The 25,036-nt window shown below is 35.0% G+C and overlaps 1 long non-coding RNA gene across 1 annotated transcript; it reads left to right on the plus strand.

Moving 5' to 3' along the window:
- The first annotated feature begins 20,764 nt into the window (after positions 1–20,764).
- On the plus strand, positions 20,765–21,429 carry LOC141632707 (uncharacterized). The gene is made up of 2 exons (XR_012537817.1): positions 20,765–20,946; positions 21,206–21,429. It is a non-coding gene; the product is annotated as an uncharacterized LOC141632707 (long non-coding RNA).
- The last annotated feature ends 3,607 nt before the right edge of the window (positions 21,430–25,036 follow it).

The raw sequence follows: 25,036 nt of genomic DNA on the forward strand, positions 1-25,036 counted from the left end.
CGGTTCCTCATTTTCAGCATTTGTTGGTTGGTGAACCAAGGGTTGGTTTCCTTGATGGTCAAGTTCATTTTCGGTACTACCAAACCTCTTCTCCAAATTAGCCATCCGGGTGTTCAAGTCATCGATAACAACTTGCAACTTTGAGAATATGTTGTTGATGGAGACAGAAAGCATCATAATAGCGCTTTGTATGCCATCCTCATCAGTTGCATGAATTTTCTCATCGTCAGGAGATATGAGGTGAGAGCAGTCTAGGAAAGATTCGTGACTGTGCTCAATAGGGTTTTCAAGATGGTTGTTTTTGTTGTTTGCTGAGGGAGGTAATGGTAACTCGCCCTTTTCGATCATATCAAGGATGGCGCCTTTTAGGGGGAGACACATTTCGGTGTCATGTCCGCGACCTTAGTGATATTGACAAAATAGTTTTCCGTCCCATCTTCGACCTCGCTTTCTTGGTAAAGGCATACCCAGATCAGGGAAGGACCTATGAGGTCGTCTGGCTTTGGTAGCCTCCCAAGTAGGCTTGGTTTTGTCGTTGGCAACTAGCCGTCTTTCAAGGAGCTTAACCCTTTGCTCAAAATCAGAAGAGGGAAAATTCTCGGTTATCATTTTGTCCTCAACTTGGGAGAGACGAGTGCTCAAGATTTCCACGGTAGCAGTCGAAGGACCATGTTGTTGATTTCAGCAGAAGTCATGGCGGATGCAAATTGATTGGCTTCTTGAGTTTTTGGTTCGCGATCGACGGCACCCAAGGGATTCCTATTTGGCATAACGATAGCATTGTCTTGGCTGGGTATTGCACAAACATAGGCAAGTGCGACACATATGTATAAAAGGCAGTTATGTCGTGAAGACGCGACAGTGTGACAAGGTTACGAGTTCGTTAAAGATCGTGAATGACCTCTTATGTTTGAACTCTTGGTGCACAACTTTGAACTTAGACTCGAGTGTCAACTTTGGCATAGTGATGCCTAGACAGACGACTTCTGAAGAGATTTGGAGGTTTGTTGCTGGAGTAACGCCGTCAAGACATGTACACAAACTTGACCTTTGACCCGTAATGTAAGGGAAAGACGGGTTTAATACCCGAGACGTTTTGACTCTCCTAATGCCATTGACGATGTCTCGACAATTAGGCGACACGACCTGGACCAGAAGATAGGTACTAACTTCGGCGGAGATTCGACGTTATCTAGACGACTCAACTTGAAATCTATTGGACTCTAATCGACTCGAGGCTGAATCGGAAAGCTGGACTGAAATTTTCGAAAATCGAAATTTTCAAAAAGGTTCATTTGTCGTTTTATGGATGGTTTCCGAAGAGTAGGGATCTCCGAAAGTCGATCAGTTGAAGAGTTGTCTTAAGTTTGTTTTCAAAAGACGGTTTGAGTTTGAGATTGCGGCGGCTCTGAAAACAATTTCTTATTTCCGAAGACGGTCTTTGAAATTCCGAATTACGGATTTGAAAATTGAGAATTGAATATTTTGGAATCGTCGTCACAATGGCCATGAAAACGGTTAAATTTGTTTTCAAAGGATTTAAAATTGGGTTGAAAATTTGAAAACGGTTATATTTGTTTTCAAAGATTTAGTTTTGATTTGAAATCTGAAAACGGTTAAATTTGTTTTCAAAGATTTGATTTTGAATTGAAATTTGAAAACGGTTAAATTTGTTTTCAAATGGTTTGAAATTGGATTTGAAATTTGAAAACGGTTACTAAGATTTGATTTTTGAATTGAAATTTGAAAACGGTTAAATTTGTTTTCAAATGATTTGATTTTGAATTTGAAATTTGAAAACGATTAAATTTGTTTTCAAAGATTGAGTTTGAATTTGAAATTTGAAAACGGTTAAATTTGTTTTCAAAGATTTGATTTTGAATTGAAATTTGAAAACGGTTAAATTTGTTTTCAAAGATTGACTTTGAATTTGAAATTTAAAAACAGTTAAAGTTGTTTTCAAATGATTTGAAATTGGATTTGAAATTTGAAAACGGTTAAACTTGTTTTCAAAGATTGTGTTTGAATTTGAAATTTGAAAACGGTTAAAATTGTTTTCAAATGATTTGAAATTGGATTTGAAATTTGAAAACGGTTAAACTTGTTTTCAAAGATTGAGTTTGAATTTAAAATTTGAAAACGATTAAAGTTGTTTTCAAATGATTTGAAATTGGATTTGAAATTTGAAAACGGTTAAATTTGTTTTCGAAGATTTGATTTTGGAAATTGTGAGGATTGAATTCGTCATTACGACGGGTTAGAAAACCGTTTTAACCTTTGAGAGGCGGTATACAAATCGAAAAGTGTGAGAATTGAAAACGTCATTACGAGGCCTTAGAAAAGCCAAATTTGACTTAGAAAACGAGATTTGAAATTTGGAAAGTTGCACGGGTTGAAATCGTCATTACGACGGTTTGAAAACGTTTTTGCTTGAAAATTGATTCCGAATTTTGAAAATTCGAGGGTAGAATTCGTCATTACGACGACTTCAAAGGGCGCTTTGAGAATGCAATGGTCGACGACAGACCGAGGTTTAAAACGGCCATTATGACAACGTAAAAGGGTATTTTCAAATGGTTTGTGAAAACCAAGGTTTGAAGTCGTCATTACAACGGCATAAGAAGGTGATTGAAATGGTTTTAGAAAACTGGATTTGAAAATTGTCATTACGACAGCCTAAAAAGGCGTGTTTTTGGAATGGTTGTAAAAAACTAGGTTAGAAAGCGTCATTACGACAGCATAAAAGGTGGGCAACGGTCGGCGAAAGACCGAGGTTTGAAACGGCCATTATAACGGCGCAAAATGTGTTTTGAAAGTTTGAAATTACACGGAAGAACTTATGAATTATGATCACATAACACATAAGCACTCGCAGTTCATTATATTATGCATAATGTTGACACGGGTTTTGGCTTAATAAGGGTGGGTTACAGGCCAAGTAATCAAACCCCGATTTTTGAGAGGGATACCAATCCAAACAAAATGCGTAAGGCGGGTGCCCTAGCCTCGTGCTTGAAGGTGATGAAAGCTCTTGGACGAAACAGAAATGTGTAACTTTAACGGTATGCTTGACTCAATCGGGATTCGAAACGCGGGGGTAAGAAAACTCACACTGACGAGACGAGCCAATTGGTCGAAAAGGGTTAGGTTGTGGGCCCAGACAAGGAACCCGACTTATGACCGTAATATCAATTAATGCACTTTAAACACGACCTCGTTCGAGTTTCACCTCTAAGGATCACAAAGACACAAGTGTCCTAGTTATCCCCAGCGGAGTCGCCAATCTGTGGACATGGGACACAGGTCGGTCTGCGGGCGCGATGCCGCCTGCCGGTCCGTAGTCACGGGCCACCTGCACGCCAAGCCAATCTGTGGACATGCAACGGTCTTTTGAAAGCTACCCTCGGCGGCGTAAAAATGCATTCGACCGGATCACTTTAGATCGGTCGGTTTCGTCTCGACAAATATCTCGAAACGATGTTTGAGATGTTCGGAGTCGCCACCAAGCATTTGTGGGATGCTTGGAACCCGTTCGAATCCACTTTATACCAAGCTCAACCAAGGCAAAAAGCGGTGTTTGACATAGGTACTAAAGATAAGGACTCGTCCCCCTTTTAACATTCTATGCCTAAAATGACTCTCGTACGCCCTGGATAAGGTCATCCACTATCCAAATTTTCTGAGTAAGAGGTGAGGGTACGTATTGGGAAGCCCTTTAATCGGACACCCAATCCCGCCCGCGTTAGCGGCCTCTACTGATCGGTCGTGCTTGTTTAAGTGCAAAATTTGATAAAAGCGGTGTAAATGCACGAATGCACATCCAAAAGTTTTAACCTAACCTGTGAGAATTTCCTAAGTCGGTTTGTTAATCCAAATATCAATTAATTGATGTTGGGTTGGATTTAGATTGATTTGCATATGAAAATGGAAATTAAACATCCATTTACCAAATTCGGGTTATGATGCTTAACACGATTCATTTATTTGAAAAAGTGCGTTTAAAAGATAAAGTATAAAAGAAAACTCGTCAATCTGATCCGTCACGTTTTCGGGTTAACCGTAATCGGGATCGTCCTAGACAAGTACCAAAATGAGACACAATAGTGTCAGGCAGCCCCATTAGGGCGCGAGCCTATTGGCGAGGGAAGGGGCTCTGCCCAGGTTTTGAAAGTTGGAAATAGGCAGGCTCTTGGGGCGCGAGCCATGGGGCGAGCCAAGAGGTGCCTCCTGGTTGTTAAAAAGGTTGTTTAAAACCGTATTTGTGTTTAAATAATTTGCATGTATGATTTGCGTGACTCGGAATAATTACTATTATGTTAATAACATTCGTTGTCGGATTTGCAAGTTTGAAAAGTATAGTTTACAAATAAAAATGTAAAATGTTTGATTTGAACTAAATATGTTAAGTTCATTTCTTTGTAACTAGTCAAGTTTGTCATCGTACTCGGATTAAACCGACATGGTATAAAGAACCAAGGATGATTATGAATTATGACTAATATGTTTGCAAATGTAAATAAATGAGAAAAATGGTAAATAAAATAAAAGGGCGTTAAAATACCCACTAAAATGTAATTAACCATAATATCATCGAGTCACGGAATAAACCATCATGGTATAAGGAACCAAGGATGATTTTTGTAATGGTCAAAATATTTGTCATAAAGATGAATTAAAATGGTAAAAACCGTAAAAGTAAAGAAGTAAAAATAAAAGAAAGTGTTTAAGGAAAGACGAACTCAAACACGTTTGAGTCTGACCTGGACACCCCATTGAGGCGCGAGCCTCTTTGCATAGCAAGGGGATTCTGTCTTAGGCCAAAACTCGGTTTTGGCTCGTCTAACCTAATTTTGAATCGTGTTATGCATTGGTCATGCTCATAAACTCATAAAAATAGTAGAGACATGAAATAAATGAGATATTTACACCCTCAAACTTACGTATATTGATGTTTGTGAAGTAGACGACTTTAGAGACGGTTTTCTTGTTGTGACTAATCGCGATCAAAGAAGTTTAAAAAGGTGCCTTAAAAAAGGATTTTGTTTTGAAAATATGTTAACTAAAACATGTTGATTGATAAATTGAGTTGGTCAAATGGCTCGGTCGAATGCACGGCGACGGTACCAAACAATATGTGTAAGGGTTGTGTTTACGATTGGTAGGTCATAAACACGTGTCGATTTTGTGACTTAGGAAGTCGAGTCTAGAAGTTTAAGAGAGAGGGAGGGGGCGGACTCTCGCGTGAGTTTTTTGGTGTGTGAAGGTTGGTATTTATCGATAAATGTGGGGAGGTAGGTCGGTTGTGTTTGCTTAGAAGCTAAGCAGACACCCTAAAGAGGGGCGAGCTACCTTGTGATGGAAATGGGTGTATTGTCCTTTTCAATTTGGACGTGGCCAATTCTCCATCCATTTTTTGGTTTGTGGTATTGAAATGAGATGTTTTGTAACAATATGGGCATCTAATAAGATGATTTTGGTGTTACTTGGGGTAAGTGTTTTGTGTGCTTGACTCGGGTTTGACCCGTGTGAGTCGGGATTTGAATTTCGAGTCGGTTTTTGGCTCGGTGTCGGTTTTGACTCTAATTAGGGTAATTTTGATGGAAATGACATGATAAGACATTCATGTCATTATTTTCTACATTTGTTGGTTGGTGAACCAAGGGTTGGTTTCCTTGATGGTCAAGTTCATTTTCGGTACTACCAAACCTCTTCTCCAAATTAGCCATCCGGGTGTTCAAGTCATCGATAACAACTTGCAACTTTGAGAATATGTTGTTGATGGAGACAGAAAGCATCATAATAGCGCTTTGTATGCCATCCTCATCAGTTGCATGAATTTTCTCATCGTCAGGAGATATGAGGTGAGAGCAGTCTAGGAAAGATTCGTGACTGTGCTCAATAGGGTTTTCAAGATGGTTGTTTTTGTTGTTTGCTGAGGGAGGTAATGGTAACTCGCCCTTTTCGATCATATCAAGGATGGCGCCTTTTAGGGGGAGACACATTTCGGTGTCATGTCCGCGACCTTAGTGATATTGACAAAATAGTTTTCCGTCCCATCTTCGACCTCGCTTTCTTGGTAAAGGCATACCCAGATCAGGGAAGGACCTATGAGGTCGTCTGGCTTTGGTAGCCTCCCAAGTAGGCTTGGTTTTGTCGTTGGCAACTAGCCGTCTTTCAAGGAGCTTAACCCTTTGCTCAAAATCAGAAGAGGGAAAATTCTCGGTTATCATTTTGTCCTCAACTTGGGAGAGACGAGTGCTCAAGATTTCCACGGTAGCAGTCGAAGGACCATGTTGTTGATTTCAGCAGAAGTCATGGCGGATGCAAATTGATTGGCTTCTTGAGTTTTTGGTTCGCGATCGACGGCACCCAAGGGATTCCTATTTGGCATAACGATAGCATTGTCTTGGCTGGGTATTGCACAAACATAGGCAAGTGCGACACATATGTATAAAAGGCAGTTATGTCGTGAAGACGCGACAGTGTGACAAGGTTACGAGTTCGTTAAAGATCGTGAATGACCTCTTATGTTTGAACTCTTGGTGCACAACTTTGAACTTAGACTCGAGTGTCAACTTTGGCATAGTGATGCCTAGGCAGACGACTTCAAGAGATTTGGAGGTTTGTTCTTTGAGTAACGCCGTCAAGACATGTACACAAACTTGACCTTTGACCCGTAATGTAAGGGAAAGACAGGTTTAATACCCGAGACGTTTTGACTCTCCTAATGCCATTGACGATGTCTCGACAATTAGGCGACACGACCTGGACCAGAAGATAGGTACTAACTTCGGCGGAGATTCGACGTTATCTAGACGACTCAACTTGAAATCGATTGGACTCTAATCGACTCGAGGCTGAATCGGAAAGCTGGACTGAAATTTTCGAAAATCGAAATTTTCAAAAAGGTTCATTTGTCGTTTTATGGATGGTTTCCGAAGAGTAGGGATCTCCGAAAGTCGATCAGTTGAAGAGTTGTCTTAAGTTTGTTTTCAAAAGACGGTTTGAGTTTGAGATTGCGGCGGCTCTGAAAACAATTTCTTATTTCCGAAGACGGTCTTTGAAATTCCGAATTACGGATTTGAAAATTGAGAATTGAATATTTTGGAATCGTCGTCACAATGGCCATGAAAACGGTTAAATTTGTTTTCAAAGGATTTAAAATTGGGTTGAAAATTTGAAAACGGTTATATTTGTTTTCAAAGATTTAGTTTTGATTTGAAATCTGAAAACGGTTAAATTTGTTTTCAAAGATTTGATTTTGAATTGAAATTTGAAAACGGTTAAATTTGTTTTCAAATGGTTCGAAATTGGATTTGAAATTTGAAAACGGTTAATAAGATTTGATTTTTGAATTGAAATTTGAAAACGGTTAAATTTGTTTTCAAATGATTTGATTTTGAATTTGAAATTTGAAAACGATTAAATTTGTTTTCAAAGATTGAGTTTGAATTTGAAATTTGAAAACGGTTAAATTTGTTTTCAAAGATTTGATTTTGAATTGAAATTTGAAAACGGTTAAATTTGTTTTCAAAGATTGACTTTGAATTTGAAATTTGAAAACAGTTAAAGTTGTTTTCAAATGATTTGAAATTGGATTTGAAATTTGAAAACGGTTAAACTTGTTTTCAAAGATTGTGTTTGAATTTGAAATTTGAAAACGGTTAAAATTGTTTTCAAATGATTTGAAATTGGATTTGAAATTTGAAAACGGTTAAACTTGTTTTCAAAGATTGAGTTTGAATTTAAAATTTGAAAACGATTAAAGTTGTTTTCAAATGATTTGAAATTGGATTTGAAATTTGAAAACGGTTAAATTTGTTTTCGAAGATTTGATTTTGGAAATTGTGAGGATTGAATTCGTCATTACGACGGGTTAGAAAACCGTTTTAACCTTTGAGAGGCGGTATACAAATCGAAAAGTGTGAGAATTGAAAACGTCATTACGAGGCCTTAGAAAAGCCAAATTTGACTTAGAAAACGAGATTTGAAATTTGGAAAGTTGCACGGGTTTAAATCGTCATTACGACGGTTTGAAAACGTTTTTGCTTGAAAATTGATTCCGAATTTTGAAAATTCGAGGGTAGAATTCGTCATTACGACGACTTCAAAGGGCGCTTTGAGAATGCAATGGTCGACGACAGACCGAGGTTTAAAACGGCCATTATGACAACGTAAAAGGGTATTTTCAAATGGTTTGTGAAAACCAAGGTTTGAAGTCGTCATTACAACGGCATAAGAAGGTGATTGAAATGGTTTTAGAAAACTGGATTTGAAAATTGTCATTACGACAGCCTAAAAAGGCGTGTTTTTGGAATGGTTGTAAAAAAACTAGGTTGGAAATCGTCATTACGACAGCATAAAAGGTGGGCAACGGTCGGCGAAAGACCGAGGTTTGAAACGGCCATTATAACGGCGCAAAATGTGTTTTGAAAGTTTGAAATTACACGGAAGAACTTATGAATTATGATCACATAACACATAAGCACTCGCAGTTCATTATATTATGCATAATGTTGACACGGGTTTTGGCTTAATAAGGGTGGGTTACAGGCCAAGTAATCAAACCCCGATTTTCGAGAGGGATACCAATCCAAACAAAATGTGTAAGGCGGGTGCCCTAGCCTCGTGCTTGAAGGTGATGAAAGCTCTTGGACGAAACAGAAATGTGTAACTTTAACGGTATGCTTGACTCAATCGGGATTCGAAACGCGGGGGTAAGAAAACTCACACTGACGAGACGAGCCAATTGGTCGAAAAGGGTTAGGTTTTGGGCCCAGACAAGGAACCCGACTTATGACCGTAATATCAATTAATGCACTTTAAACACGACCTCGTTCGAGTTTCACCTCTAAGGATCACAAAGACACAAGTGTCCTAGTTATCCCCAGCGGAGTCGCCAATCTGTGGACATGGGACACAGGTCGGTCTGCGGGCGCGATGCCGCCTGCCGGTCCGTAGTCACGGGCCACCTGCACGCCAAGCCAATCTGTGGACATGCAACGGTCTTTTGAAAGCTACCCTCGGCGGCGTAAAAATGCATTCGACCGGATCACTTTAGATCGGTCGGTTTCGTCTCGACAAATATCTCGAAACGATGTTTGAGATGTTCGGAGTCGCCACCAAGCATTTGTGGGATGCTTGGAACCCGTTCGAATCCACTTTATACCAAGCTCAACCAAGGCAAAAAGCGGTGTTTGACATAGGTACTAAAGATAAGGACTCGTCCCCCTTTTAACATTCTATGCCTAAAATGACTCTCGTACGCCCTGGATAAGGTCATCCACTATCCAAATTTTCTGAGTAAGAGGTGAGGGTACGTATTGGGAAGCCCTTTAATCGGACACCCAATCCCGCCCGCGTTAGCGGCCTCTACTGATCGGTCGTGCTTGTTTAAGTGCAAAATTTGATAAAAGCGGTGTAAATGCACGAATGCACATCCAAAAGTTTTAACCTAACCTGTGAGAATTTCCTAAGTCGGTTTGTTAATCCAAATATCAATTAATTGATGTTGGGTTGGATTTAGATTGATTTGCATATGAAAATGGAAATTAAACATCCATTTACCAAATTCGGGTTATGATGCTTAACACGATTCATTTATTTGAAAAAGTGCGTTTAAAAGATAAAGTATAAAAGAAAACTCGTCAATCTGATCCGTCACGTTTTCGGGTTAACCGTAATCGGGATCGTCCTAGACAAGTACCAAAATGAGACACAATAGTGTCAGGCAGTCCCATTAGGGCGCGAGCCTATTGGCAAGGGAAGGGGCTCTGCCCAGGTTTTGAAAGTTGGAAATAGGCAGGCTCTTGGGGCGCGAGCCATGGGGCGAGCCAAGAGGTTCCTCCTGGTTGTTAAAAAGGTTGTTTAAAACCGTATTTGTGTTTAAATAATTTGCATGTATGATTTGCGTGACTCGGAATAATTACTATTATGTTAATAACATTCGTTGTCGGATTTGCAAGTTTGAAAAGTATAGTTTACAAATAAAAATGTAAAATGTTTGATTTGAACTAAATATGTTAAGTTCATTTCTTTGTAACTAGTCAAGTTTGTCATCGTACTCGGATTAAACCGACATGGTATAAAGAACCAAGGATGATTATGAATTATGACTAATATGTTTGCAAATGTAAATAAATGAGAAAAATGGTAAATAAAAGAAAAGGGCGTTAAAATACCCACTAAAATGTAATTAACCATAATATCATCGAGTCACGGAATAAACCATCATGGTATAAGGAACCAAGGATGATTTTTGTAATGGTCAAAATATTTGTCATAAAGATGAATTAAAATGGTAAAAACCGTAAAAGTAAAGAAGTAAAAATAAAAGAAAGTGTTGAAGGAAAGACGAACTCAAACACGTTTGAGTCTGACCTGGACACCCCATTGAGGCGCGAGCCTCTTTGCATAGCAAGGGGATTCTGTCTTAGGCCAAAACTCGGTTTTGGCTCGTCTAACCTAATTTTGAATCGTGTTATGCATTGGTCATGCTCATAAACTCATAAAAATAGTAGAGACATGAAATAAATGAGATATTTACACCCTCAAACTTACGTATATTGATGTTTGTGAAGTAGACGACTTTAGAGACGGTTTTCTTGTTGTGACTAATCGCGATCAAAGAAGTTTAAAAAGGTGCCTTAAAAAAGGATTTTGTTTTGAAAATATGTTAACTAAAACATGTTGATTGATAAATTGAGTTGGTCAAATGGCTCGGTCGAATGCACGGCGACGGTACCAAACAATATGTGTAAGGGTTGTGTTTACGATTGGTAGGTCTTAAACACGTGTCGATTTTGTGACTTAGGAAGTCGAGTCTAGAAGTTTAAGAGAGAGGGAGGGGGCGGACTCTCGCGTGAGTTTTTTGGTGTGTGAAGGTTGGTATTTATCGATAAATGTGGGGAGGTAGGTCGGTTGTGTTTGCTTATTGGCTAAGCAGACACCCTAAAGAGGGGCGAGCTACCTTGTGATGGAAATGGGTGTATTGTCCTTTTCAATTTGGACGTGGCCAATTCTCCATCCATTTTTTGGTTTGTGGTATTGAAATGAGATGTTGTGTAACAATATGGGCATATAATAAGATGATTTTGGTGTTACTTGGGGTAAGTGTTTTGTGTGCTTGACTCGGGTTTGACCCGTGTGAGTCGGGATTTGAATTTCGAGTCGGTTTTTGGCTCGGTGTCGGTTTTGACTCTAATTAGGGTAATTTTGATGGAAATGACATGATAAGACATTCATGTCATTATTTTCTACATTTTAGATTTGGTTTGACTCAGGTTGACTCGAGTTGCGGGGTTTCTGAGTCATTTTTGGCCCGGTGTCGGTTTTGACTCTAATTAGGGTCATTTTAATGGAAATGACATGATATTCATGGCATTATTTTTGACATTCGGGATTTGGGTTGACTCGGGTTGACTCAGTTTGACTCGAGTTGGGGGTTTCTGAGTCGATTTTGGGTCCGAAGACGGTTTTAACTCTAAATAGTGTTATTTTAATGCAAATGAAGTTAGAAAACTTTTGAAATCATTTTTCATATTAGAGTATTGCATTAAACCGTCTCATGTATAGCCAATCCACGCACGCATATAAAAAACACGTTATAGTCCGATCATCATCGGGTGGTTTTTGGAAGGTTCAGATACTGGGTATCTTCACATCCCCGTCGTCCACTACGTCTAGCTCTCTGTTTAACCAAGCACTGAATATTTTCCTGCTTATTCCAGACAGAGTCATCAGAAGTTCCCTTCGATTTGTCTCCATCTTCAAGTCCCAGCTTATCATTATTTTTAACTCCCTCATCGGAATTGTGGTTCGAAATGGGAGCACTGTGTTGGAGTAGCTCGCGGTCCAGAGATCCGTGGAGGTTAAGGTCAATGAAAAGATTCTTCGCAATCGAGGGAGGATTGGGACCGGGTCGATGATGAACTCCAGGGACTCTGGGACAACGGTCAGGCGATGAGGGGAAGGAGTTGTCTGAAGGGGCCACATGAGGAAGCAAAGAAGAACTGGCGGGATTCTTTGGAGGTCGGAGAGGTCGGGAAGGTGAGCTGGGGCCACACAACCGTGGCTCAGGTGGGGGTCTACCCGACATATGTTCAGGCAGGAAGGGGGTGGTGAGGACGGGTTGAGCATAATGGCTCGGATAAGAGGGACGCTTACTTGAGGCGAGGCGAGGCAATGTTCGAATATGAGAGTTTCTTTGTTTAGGAGGAGTTCCGGGAAGGTTAAGAGAGGGGGTTAGAAGAAGATCTCGGGAGTCACATTTGGGTGGAAGACCACCACGTGGGTTGGCCGGGTCAGGTCCTGGTCGGAGGGTGGCTGTCAAAACAGGGGCAGAGGGCGCCTGGAGGAGGAGGGGATGGTTGTGTGGGAAAGGATCATATCGCGGTGGAGGGGCATTGTTAGTAGAAAGGTTATTTTTTTGGGTTTTTTCCGGTGAGTTTTTTTGGTGTGGTGGTATTTTTGTAGAAGAGGGAGGGATAAATGGTAAAAAGGACGGGGAGAGGTGAAAGGTGTCAGAGGTAAAAGCAAAAAGTGGGGTTATAATAGAAGAAAGAAGAGTAGTCAGGGAAGGCTTAAAAGAGGGAAGGACACTGACAGTTGATGTGTTAAGGCAAGAAGGGGGTAATGCAAGTGGGACCTCAACAGTCTTTTTGTAAGGGACCATAGTCCAAGAATTTTCCTTAGAATTCGCAAAAGTAGAAGGATTGGCAGGGGTTGGCAGTTTAACAGGGTCTAAAATGGTGTTTGTTGACTTCTTTGGCAAAGGTTTGAATTCAGGGGTGGGAGCTTTATTCAGACACAAACCTGTGCAATGGCTTTGGCACTTAAAACAAAAGGGGGAAGCATCACCCAACTTGATTTCTTGACGGAATGGTCCAATCCAAACACAGTCTGGCAGCGGCTTGGTCTGGTCGAGATGAATTGAAATACGGGCAAATCGAGCATTGTTCCTGCTTAACCCATTAGAAACATATTTAATGAAACCTCCCAGGGAATTTCCAATGGCGCGAAGGACATCCAGTCTGTGATATTCAAGCGGCAGCTCCGGCAAGATGATCCAAGTTAGAACCGAGAGAATTTTAGCCTAAGATGCTTGAAAATTAGGGGTCCAAGATTGGACATGCAAGTAGTGACCGTGAATAAACCACGGACCGTTTGCCTTAATCGCCTCAAGATCGTCACTCTTCTCAATAGAACAGGCATAATAACCTTTCCCCAGGCCAATAAGCCGGAGCTGGTGGTTGATCTTCCAAAGAGAGCGGAGGGAGGAGGAGAGGTGATTTGAATCAAAGGATTTCTCAGTAAGCTTCACAATTAGGGATTTTTCCCATTTCTATCTAATTGAAAGGAGGACTTGCGGGGGAAGGTTGATGGAGGGCGCAGAAATCGAAACATCACAAGGTGGAGAAGGTTGGGTTTTGTTAGGTGGGGGGATCAGCCGATCAGGTTTTCTAGGAGGGAGTTTGTAAGGGCGGCGCGATAGAAAGTGGGCGGCGATGGGGATGGAGTAGGAGATGTGGTTGGGTGGGTAAGACCAGAAAGCGAAGGCGCGCCAGAAGGACTCCGAGAGGTTGGAAGGAGGGGGACATGGCGCCGAAGCTTGGGCGCAGACTGTGGTGGCTCAGGGTGTATGTGGTTAGTGTTTTGATTAGGCGGTGGTTGAATAGGTATTTGTGGGTTGATTTTTTGTGGGTTGATTTTTTATAGCTTATCCATAATTATCGCACTTTAGGTGTTAGTTTGTTACCACTTATCCACGAGTAGACCTGTCAAACGTTTTGGGTTCCGAGTCGGGTCATACAGGTTGGGTCGATTACGGGTGGGTTATACGGGTCTCGGGTCGGGTTAGGGTCAGAATATAGGTTAGAGAAAAGTTTAAGACGTCTTTTATTTTATCATTTTTCAGCCGAAAAGACATACTTTCTACAAATTAAATCATATTTAATATAAATAGTATTATTATATTCATTATATTAAAAATTATTTTATTACTTAATGATAAAAAGTTATGTAAAATTGACTTTTAAATTAATTTTTAAAAAACAATAGTAAAATAATATTTATTATGTTTATTATTTCAAATAGAATATCAAAATATTAATATTTTAATAATATTCTTAATTTATCTTTGACCTATCGGGTCGGGTTTCGACTCTAAAATAACGGGTCATTTCGGGTTCGGGTCACGAGTCAAGATTTACGAGTTTTTACCTTATAAAACCAAGTCGGATCAGTTCGTGTTTACAAGTCGGGTCATATTTTGACAGGTCTATCCACGAGTCAATGGAGATATTTTTATTATTATTATTATTTTAGTCCATCAGTTGTGCATAAATTTTTCTTTAATTTTAAGATTTGTTAGAAGGTACTTGGTAATAAATAACATTCATGAGGTGTTATCGAACAAAATAGAAATCATTTTTTTTATAGAATCGACGGTCATGCCTTATATAAGTCATATATATATATATATATATATATCCAACTAACCGGGCTAAAATAAGAAATAGGCCAAAGTAAAATAAATAAGCGGCTTATCTTAAAGGGTGACTGTATTCCCTTTCTCTCTTCCAATTATTTGTTTATCCAGTTATTTTTATTAAAGGTAAACAAATGATTGAGATAATAAAGTGAGCACAACAAGCTTGCGTACCGATTTTGTTATTGTTAATTAACGTTGGTTTATTTTATTTTTTTGAAAAGATTTAACGTTGGTTTATATTAGTAAAAATATTCCTTAATTGTTTATAGGAAACAGAGTAATAATATCTACATAGTATAAAAGATGAGTTTTTTAAGCTCTTCTAATTGGCCCTTTGAATTTAGGGAATACAAAGACTTTTCTAAATGTGGACCTCATTACATCATATTTGTTTAGATTTAATTGTGATTTCTCATGCAATTTAACTTCAACTGCTTATTGTTTTTTGGTTTAAGGTATGCATATAAAATTTCCAATTAAATATCATATAAAGTACACATTACATTATACAACCTAAATTATACATATTACTAGGTAGTATCCCGCGCTTCGCGCGGCTTGTTTTAAAATTTTATTATTATAATTGAAGAAAAATAACATAATTTATATATGAACTTTAATATTTTTACTTATAAATAAAAATAAACTAATTTTTCTCAAATTTAATATTTTTAGGTTTAACTTCAAAGTTATAAAATAAAATACATACAATTTTAATTAAAACTAATAAGTGATAATTAATTATACATGATCAGCGTTTTACAAATTATTTTGTGACTAATCAAATATCATACACCCTCCTATTCGCTATAATGTTCCCTTTTTCCCGAAATGGATTATTGAAGTAATGTTCCCCTTTCTTTTTTTGGTAACTTTTACTCTTATTTTATTCTTCTTTCTCTCCTATCACCAAACCCCACACAACTCTGTTACTCCTATTTTATTACTTTCCTTAATATTTTGGCCTCACAACTCCTTATTTAACTCCTAATAATTCATTCCTCTCTCGAGTCTCTCCTATCACCAACCCCACCAATGTCCTTTATTCATTTTTAATAGTATTCCTTAAGTATCATGCCAAAGACAAAGAGGAACATTATAGCGAATAGGAGGGAGTATTAATTAAAATAAAATTTAATCAAATAATGCAACAATCAACATTAAGTTCTCAAATTATATCATTTCACGATTCGTTATGTTCTAAATCAATTAATATTTGTTCAAAATGATGTGAATATAGCTTTATGTAATTTTTAGTTTTTTATATATAACGTGTGATATATATCTATCAAACATATAGAGTTCAAACTCAACTTATTCAAATGTTTTGAGTGTGTCTTGCATGTATTAATTATTATGTGTCAAACATATCTATTCTATAAGAATTGCATCTTTTGTATTTTAAAACAACCATATATAAATGATGCTTTAGAGTTTACCTGTAAATAAAATAGGTTAAACTTTCTCAAATAATATTTTTTTAGGTTTAATTTCAAGTAATTAAAAGATAACATGTAAAATATTTACCTAATAGTAATATTTAGATAGTCATAATCAATATTTATACATGACGTATATATGATTTAATTGAAGATATTAAAGTAAAATGTAACGTTTTTTCTATTTTTTCATGTCCTTTATAGTACAATATATATTATTTAATAATCATTACTTTTGTTTTTATTATTCAAATGCACTCGCGATCACTGTGTACATACATACTCATACAAATACTCGTTATCACACTATTTAAACCTATCAAAATCTCATAAGTATTCAATTTCTCGCAATATTGTTTTTTTCATTCTCATATAAAAACTTACCTCGTAGTAATTTTCTTTAAGTTATGTTTTTAAGAAATACAACGACTCTTCCAAATATATTTTTCTTAATATTTAATGGTCTAAGTTTTATAACTTTTTCAAAATATCTTTGTACGTAAAAATAAACATTATGAGACACTCACTTTAGTCATCTCTACAAATAAAAAATATTTCAATAAATATAACGAAAATTATACTCTATTTGAAGCATTTTTCGCAATGAACGTAATTATTTACATTTTAGAATTTTTATCAAAATAGTTTTTTAATAAATTTAGAATCAAATCACCGTAATTATTTAATGTAATTTTATAATAAAATTTATTAAATTATAATTAATATTTTGCTGAGATTTATACAGCATTTATTATGTTTATATTTAATGTTCAGCTGTAATTAATACTTGTATTTAATGCTGGGTTGACACGTGGCGCATCCACAGCGTTTCAACCCAGTTTTATATATATATATATAGATATTTTTCAAAACATAAAAATTATATAAAGTACAAAATTATTATCAAATAAATTACAAAATGTAATAAAATAATATAACAAAGTACTTATAATAATAATAATGCATTATGTTTAATTTCTTTATATAATTAAAAAAGTTGCTAAGAATAATAAAAAAATTCTCTTTAAAAATTCCTCACATCATTAGAGAATATCAGATCTGTATATTTAAAAAATAATAATGCTTTATGTTTAATCAATATATCTATCTATATTAAAGGAAGCTTTTTTCGAGCGATTACAAAGTCTCCAACTTTCATAAAATACAATTAGAGTCTCAACTTTTACGAACTACTAAATAAATTAATAGTTAAATTTAATTAAAGATAATGTTTTGAAGTTGTCCAACATACTAAAAATTAGAATTTGCTCGTGAGACAAGTGAATGAATGATATTAGGAATCACTCATTGGTTGTTAGAGGTCTTATATTAGCACTTAAATACTTAAACGAATACAAAGTATATAAGGTTTGTATCCAATATAAAAACCTAGCCCTTATACTCCGTAATTTACAAACCAAACGACATCTTATTTCTCCTTTAGATTTTCAGATTTGTTTTTCCTATATGCTGAATGTTTTTGTTTTGTGATATTGATGTGTATATTAATTATTGTATTAATACCATGTTTGCTTATTACACTAATCGATTCATAGTGCGTGTAATTTTGTTGAAATTTCAGGTATAATATTAAATTGAGTGTGTAACAAGGCTTTGTAATTTGTGCTTAAAACATATCTTTAATTAATTCTACGGGAGAAGGTATGTGATCAATAAGCCATTACTTTTACAAGTCTTTAGTTATGGACAAATATTCAGATAAATTTCCCCCTCAAAGTTGCCACGGAGATTAACTTCAATTTTTATGTGTTGGTCTACTATATAGTTTTTTTATGAATATAATTAATCTCATGGATCGAAGTATGTATATTATTCTCTTTTTTTATTGGGTCACATATTGTGGAGTATCATTTTTTGAAGAGTTTACAACAAGAAAACAGATCAATTATATATGATGATTTTATTTTGTCGTTCATAGCTGAAGATAAATGGAGCGGGACACGGAATGGAACACAAAAATAAGACAGATAATCTTTACTGATTATACTATACCCAATTTTATTAGATGTTACTAAAATATTACTCCGTACTACCTTCATTGCGTAGGAAACTCTACACACGTTTATATGAATTTGACGACTACGTAATTCATGAACTATAGATTTAGTTAAGCAGGATTAGGAGGCATTATCTATTTGTATGTAAAAACGCTTTTCCATTATTAAAATTTAGTACGCTTTTCCATTATTAAACGCTTTTCCATTATTATTATGTTGTTGGGTTGAGTCTATTACTTCATATACAAAGAGTGTATCGTAATTTTAAATTGATCAAAATATATTAGTGTATCGTAATTTTAAATTGATCAAAATATATTAGATATTACTAATATCTACTATTGAATATTGACGTCCAGAGTTTAAGGAGTGAGATTAGAGTTGTACGACTCAACCCAACAACATAATTGTCGTTTGCTCTTTGTACTTCCTCCGTCCTAATTATTTGTTTATTTTTCACTTAGAGCATGTTTGGCCTTAATTCTCAAAAATGAGTTTTTGTTTTTAAAGCTTAATTTTTCAAAAGTGTTTTTCAAAAGCAGAAACAACAAATAGTTGCTTCTATTTCTATGGGCAAAAATATGGATTTTTAGCTTTTGAGAAATTTTGTTTAACTTTTAGAAAAATATGTGTTTGGCCAAAAAGTGTTTTTGAGTCTAAAAACACTTTTACAAACTAGGCCAAACACACACTTAAATACCTTTCATAATAGTCTATTACTTCATATACGAAGAAAGAAGTTTACTAAGAGCCCATATAAGGCCATATATGCATGATAATTATTTCCACAAATTCTCATTATAAACGGGAGATATCCGTCTATAGTTATAGACGGGTCAAATATTAACTCACTTTAATAATAAGACAAGCAACAAGTTGTATGATGGGGCCCAAAAATGTCACCACTTTAATTAAGCATATTTGACCCGTCTTTCACTCTAGACAGATATATCCGTCTATAGTAAGACTAATTAAGGTGCTGTTTGGCCTTGCTTATGGAAAATGACTTTTCCTTTTCAAAAGAGGTTTATTCACAAGTTACTTTTCGGAAAAGTTTTAGTTGTTTGGCCATACTTTTGTAAAAGCGGTTTCTCACAAAATTTATATGTTTGGCCCAACTACTTTAATACAACTTTTGTTTACTTATTTGGTTCTTTAGGTAAAAAGTAGAAGTAGAAGTAGTAAATATCTACTTCTCCTTTTGGGGGTGAATAATCGGTTTTTGACTTCTCAAAAGTACTTTTAAAACTCTCTAATTTACCATGTTTGGCCAAGCTACTACTTTTTCAATTATAAAAGCACTTTTTTAAGTTTGACCAAACAGCACCTAAATTACTTCTTAGAAATTAAATTCCATCATAGACTACGTAAATCCAATCTAATCCCAAGCCATATAGATAAGTTTGATGTGAGAGCAAATTCAATTCTAATGCTAAAACGCACCTCTTCGATGTTAAGAGCAACTCTAATGGTACAATTTTTGTAGTCGAAAAACAGGGTTGTTTGAAATGATGAGACGGAAATCCAAGCTACAAGAGATTGTAGATATCCATTGGAGTTGCTCTAAGAGTAGACTTCTATGGGATAGACGTTTCTCCACTAATATATATATTGATTGATTTCATGAGTGGTTAAACCTCACAATTATTTACTTGCACAGGTTGTTTATAATGTGAATCAATTTTTGTTTGTAATGGTTGTAGTTCATTTATCATTGATCTCTTGAAATTTATGTCTAATTATTGGTTCATTTAATCGAATTGTCAATTACTATTACATAAAGCTATATGTATCAGCTTATGTTGTTACATATGATCTCTACCTGACCTATACACTTCTATACTAAAAAAATGCTTATATTTTTCATATGAATTGATAATGCGAGAGTTAAAGATTGATGTTCTCATTTACAATGTATTGTAATGTTTGTAGAAGAGATCTTATCCCCAAATGTTGATAGTCTTAACAATGAGAAATAAAGAAAATGAATAAAAATTATTTCTTTTGTTCACAGCAATAAATAATGTTTTCTTTTTGAAAAAGACCATCTTATGATGTGAAATCGTCTCAAGCTAAAATTCGTGCAAAAGGTATTATTCACCACTGACATGTGGTGCAATAAAATGATTATCGTATGTGATGGTCTCACACAGGAGTTTTATGGTGAGACAGTCTTAATCTAAAATTTGTGCAAAAGGTATTATTCTTAGTACATGAGGCTTAAATATAAATATTCAGTTTTTATAAGTTCAAGTTGTTCAGCTTAGTTAGATCATATTTTTATGGACTTAAGTCAATCCCTTTAAGCCTCAGCTCAGCTCTTATAAGTTCAGTTGAGAACAATTAAGAATCGGAGGAAGTAGCGTTTATACTTTATAGTATAATTAAAAATATAACATAAGACTCTACCAACAGGCCCGTGCATCGCACGGGTGTTAAATCTAGTATATATATATAAAAGGAAGCTTTTTTCGAGTAATTACAGAGTCTCCAATTTTCGTGAAATACTAGAGTAAATAAGAAGATATTGTAGATTAGCTTTAAGAAGTTTGTTTTGGCATTACATACTGACGCCTTATACAAGTCAAATACAAAAAAAAAATATTAGATCCTACAAATTCAGTTAATTAATTAATTAAATGAACCATAACAAATAGATAAGATAGTATCTTTTGCAAACTTTCACATTAAACGTTTTGTAAAAGAGGAAAAAAAGACTCCTAATAGACTTCAAATAACTTTATAATAGTACAAATAAAACCAATATATATACACATGACCGATTGAATCAAATTGATATATTTGTGTGACTTTTTAATTCCTAATTGGTTTTTTCTCAGAAGCATCATGCATGTTATCAAGATGTGAAGTTACAATCTCTAATAATTATTGTTTGCAATAAATTTTCAGGCATAATTTGGATTGTGCATATATGATGTGGGCATGTGACTGTTCAATTTAGAGATGGTACCCGTCTTCGGATAATTTACTACTAAAGGTATAAGGTTTTTGTAATTCCGTTCTTAGTTACCATCTTTTAAGATTTGTAACTATTTTATTTTGCATTTTATTTTATTGCTTTGTTTGAAGGATGTATGTACAAGTAATATTACTATCATGGTCATAAGAATAAGTCGATATATGAAATAGTGTTTAATAGTGTTTCTATATATTAGTACATAAAATAGTGTTTAATAGTGTTTCTATACTAAATTAATTGTTTTTTAATCTCATGATGTTTTTTTATTTTATGGCAGATATCATCGTTGTTGAGTATGCATGAAGATCGCTTCTAGACAAAATTAGACATTGGACTGTTGGAGTATACATTTAAAGTAACGTGAAAGATAGGAGATTGAGAAATTTGGTATATTTGAATGAATATATGAAAGAATTACATGAGATGCATATTTGGAGTATATATTTTGTATTTTTGGTTTATATACATTTGATATGAACATTTTGAGTGTTATTTATTTCACCCTTGCAGTTTATTGATCGTAAGTTCGTAGCCACAAGCCCACAATTAACAATTCTAATGAATTCTAATAACTAATTCATTAAATTAAAATTGGAGTTTCTTATAGATCTTAATCTCATAACCATGTACTTTACATATTAGGGTTTCTCATTTAATAATTATTATTGGACTCTTTCACACGTTCAAAAGTAAATCATGAAAATTGGACTCTACTTATTAATTAAATTAAATCGTCTCCTGTACCAAGTGAGATACTATTGAAGTCCTTAAGCTAATCAATCTACTTTGGTTTTAAGTTGGTGGAATTTTAGAACCTTATCATTGTTTTTGAAAAGAAAATGCTTGATTTTATAAAAATCACATTTCCAAAATACTACACACACTATTTTTAATGCAACTAAGGAGTTGTTTGGTTGATCAAGGAACTTAATTTTCCTAGGAACCTACAATTCATGGGAATTAAGTTCCCTCATCCAATTCGGGTGAATTTCGGAAAAGTATTTGGAGTCGTTTGGTTGCATGCAGGAATTTCCATTGCCTAGGAAGTGAAAGATCACATGAAGTTAGAATTCATGTGAATTAGAAAATGTTGTTTGGTTGCATATATGAATTGCAATTCATGTGGGCATTCCCACTTACCTAGGGGGACCTAGGTAAGCAACTTCCTCCATTATGGAGGAATTAGAATTCATGGGAAGTTCCAATTCATGTGAATTGGGGTAACCAAACAAGTTACCCATTTTGCAATTCACATGAATTGTACTTCCTGTGTTTTTTAGTGGGTAACCAAACGATCCCTTTGATTGCTCAGGTAGGAATTAAATTCGACAGGAACTTCCAATGACCAAGGGGGTGAGTAGGTAAGCAACTTCCCACATCATGTAGGCATTGTAAGTTCCCGGGAAGTTCTAATTCCTACATTTTCCAAAATTTATGGCAACCAAACAACCCATGTTTTTCAAAATGATGAGATTTTCCAATGCCTATGTTGTTTTAGGTGGCAACCAAACGACCCCTAAGAGTTGATTTTTCGGGACCTCTTTTTAAAAGTTGGATATTCTAGCATTATTAGAGTCCATCCTCTATAAAACACAATGTAGACACTATGCTTAAGTTGAATTTGAGTAGAGATAAGATTTTAGTTCGTATAATTTGTATTAGTAGGACTTTTGTTAGTTATTGGATTTTCTTGTGAATTAATTAATGATTTTTATAAAATTAAGAGTAAATGGAGTATAACTTGATATATTATTATATAGTCTCGATATCAGTGAATGATTTAGATAGAGTATATGTACGTACAAGATTAGCAAACCATTAGCTTATTTTATTTTGTCTCATAAATAAGGAATGGTTTATTATTTAACTTATGCATTTTTATAGAAATTAAGAGTAAATGGAGTATAAGATTAATTAAGTATTCACTATTAGTGAGACGAAATGTAAGTTGTTAATTATACGTACACTTTTAATAATAGAAACGTCGAGATAACAAACATAATGCTTGGATCCGTTTTACAATAGTTTTATGTAAAATTGTAATACTTCCTCCATTTTTCTATTTTCTTCCCATTTGATTTATTACGGTCATCAAGATGAAACTTTGACCGCATTTTTGACATCTATGTGTTACATTTTTTGGTCGGAATTTTTTAAAGTGAAAGATGCATTGATAATATGTGTAAATGTTTTTATTTTACAACTTTATATTTTTTATGCTCCAACTTATTTGCGGTCAAAGTTCGAATATTTTGTCCTTAAAAAAGCAAATGGGAAAAAATAGGAAAATGAGGACTACATAATTTTGGAGTATTTTATTTTGTTATGATTCTTTAACCATAAGAGTGGCAAAATTGTGCTATGGGTAAGAGGTCTACACCTTTTAGATTAACTATACCGTTATTACCGTTCTATAAATTCAAACTCTGAGTTTTATGTTAAAAATTATGTCATCCAATTTAATCACTTGCGATCGGACTTAGATTTAAACTAGTGGCAAAATTGTAGTAGTTATGCCATGTTTTTTTGGCCTTAAAGTCAATCTCCCTAAATTCAATTCAGTTAATTTATTACAAACTCAATTGAGAATAGTTAAGTTTCTATGAGTTAAGTTTAGAAAAGTTAAACTCATGTAGGTTTAGTTCAGCTCCTATAACAAGAGCTTAGAATATTATAGAATATATTACAAATTGGTCCGGGCATCGTCGGGCCATAAAAGCTCAATTTGTATACCCATTTTTCTATAAGTTAAGCTATAAGTTCAATCCAGCCCCTATAAATTCGATTTAGAGAAAGTAAGCTCTGCAATTTAGCTTCTATATGTTCAGTTTAGCAAAATTAAATGCAAAATAACAGAGCCTTTAGTATTATTAGATATTAAACATAGATTATTACAAAATGGCCAGGGCATCGCCCGAGCATTAAATCTAGTCTATATTATTAAAGGAAGTTTTTTTCGAGTGATTATAGAGAGTCCAAGTTTTTCGAAATACCGAGCGATGTGAAAAACCTCAAATTTTGTAAATTACGTATTTTCTTTAACAATATTTTAGTTAAATAGTCAAAGATTAGGAGTTGGACTCTAGCTGTCTCACATTTGTTATACAATTCAAGTTCTTATTGGACTCAAATTTATCAATAAGATATAAATATTGCATAAACGAGAAGACGCGTGCATTTATTTTAATTCTTATATTGTTCTCATTCTCAATCTAATGTTGACACCTTTTGATATATCTTTGTGTTTTCTAATTGTTATTCTGATATATGTTTGTGTTTGCTAATTGTTACTTTGATATATGTTTGTGTTTACTAATTGTTATTCCGTGCATAAAAGTTTGTAATTTTAAATTATTATATGCTTAATTATGTAATTTATAGTCCACTATTTTTTTACTTATAGTTCTAATCATTGATTTTCATAATGTTTTTAAGGGCAAGGGAAGGATGCAAGATTACTTGGGAATGACCGGCAATGTTATCAACAATAATCATTGTTCCATCTAATATTTGAGATTTTGTGTAAAGGTAACTGATGAAACGATTTTTTTTTTTCGCTTTGAAAGATAATGGTATTGGTACTGAAACACGGTTAACTTAATGGAATACCCATAGTTTTTCTCGCTTATTTTAATTAGTTTATCCATTCGTACCATCTGTTATGCTTAATGATGGATATATTAAAACGGTGATTAATTGACGATGGTTTTCAGATTGAGTATCAAAAAGAAAAAAAAAGTAAACAAGAAAGTATGATGCGATCTAAATTAAGACGGAAATTAAAAAGATAGAAATGCAGCTATTCGATTATTGCTATAATAGTAACCAAATTGTTGCATACGTTTAGCATATTTCTTAGCGTTTTTCAAGGGTTTCTCAAACAAAAAAGATAATGATATCAGGAAGGGATCATAATACATGCATAACATCTACAACTTCGATAAAAACACGCATCTAGCAAACGCATAGCCTATCCAAAAATAGAACTTTGTATTGAACCCTATGTCCAAGCTATATGTAAAATGTATTCTAACTACTACGGAGTATATGATATTGCACATACTACGATATGGATGATGCACACATGATTTGTTTAGAATGTTTTTAA

The sequence above is a fragment of the Silene latifolia genome, chromosome Y (genome assembly GCF_048544455.1).
Source record: "Silene latifolia isolate original U9 population chromosome Y, ASM4854445v1, whole genome shotgun sequence".
Lineage (NCBI taxonomy): Eukaryota > Viridiplantae > Streptophyta > Magnoliopsida > Caryophyllales > Caryophyllaceae > Silene > Silene latifolia.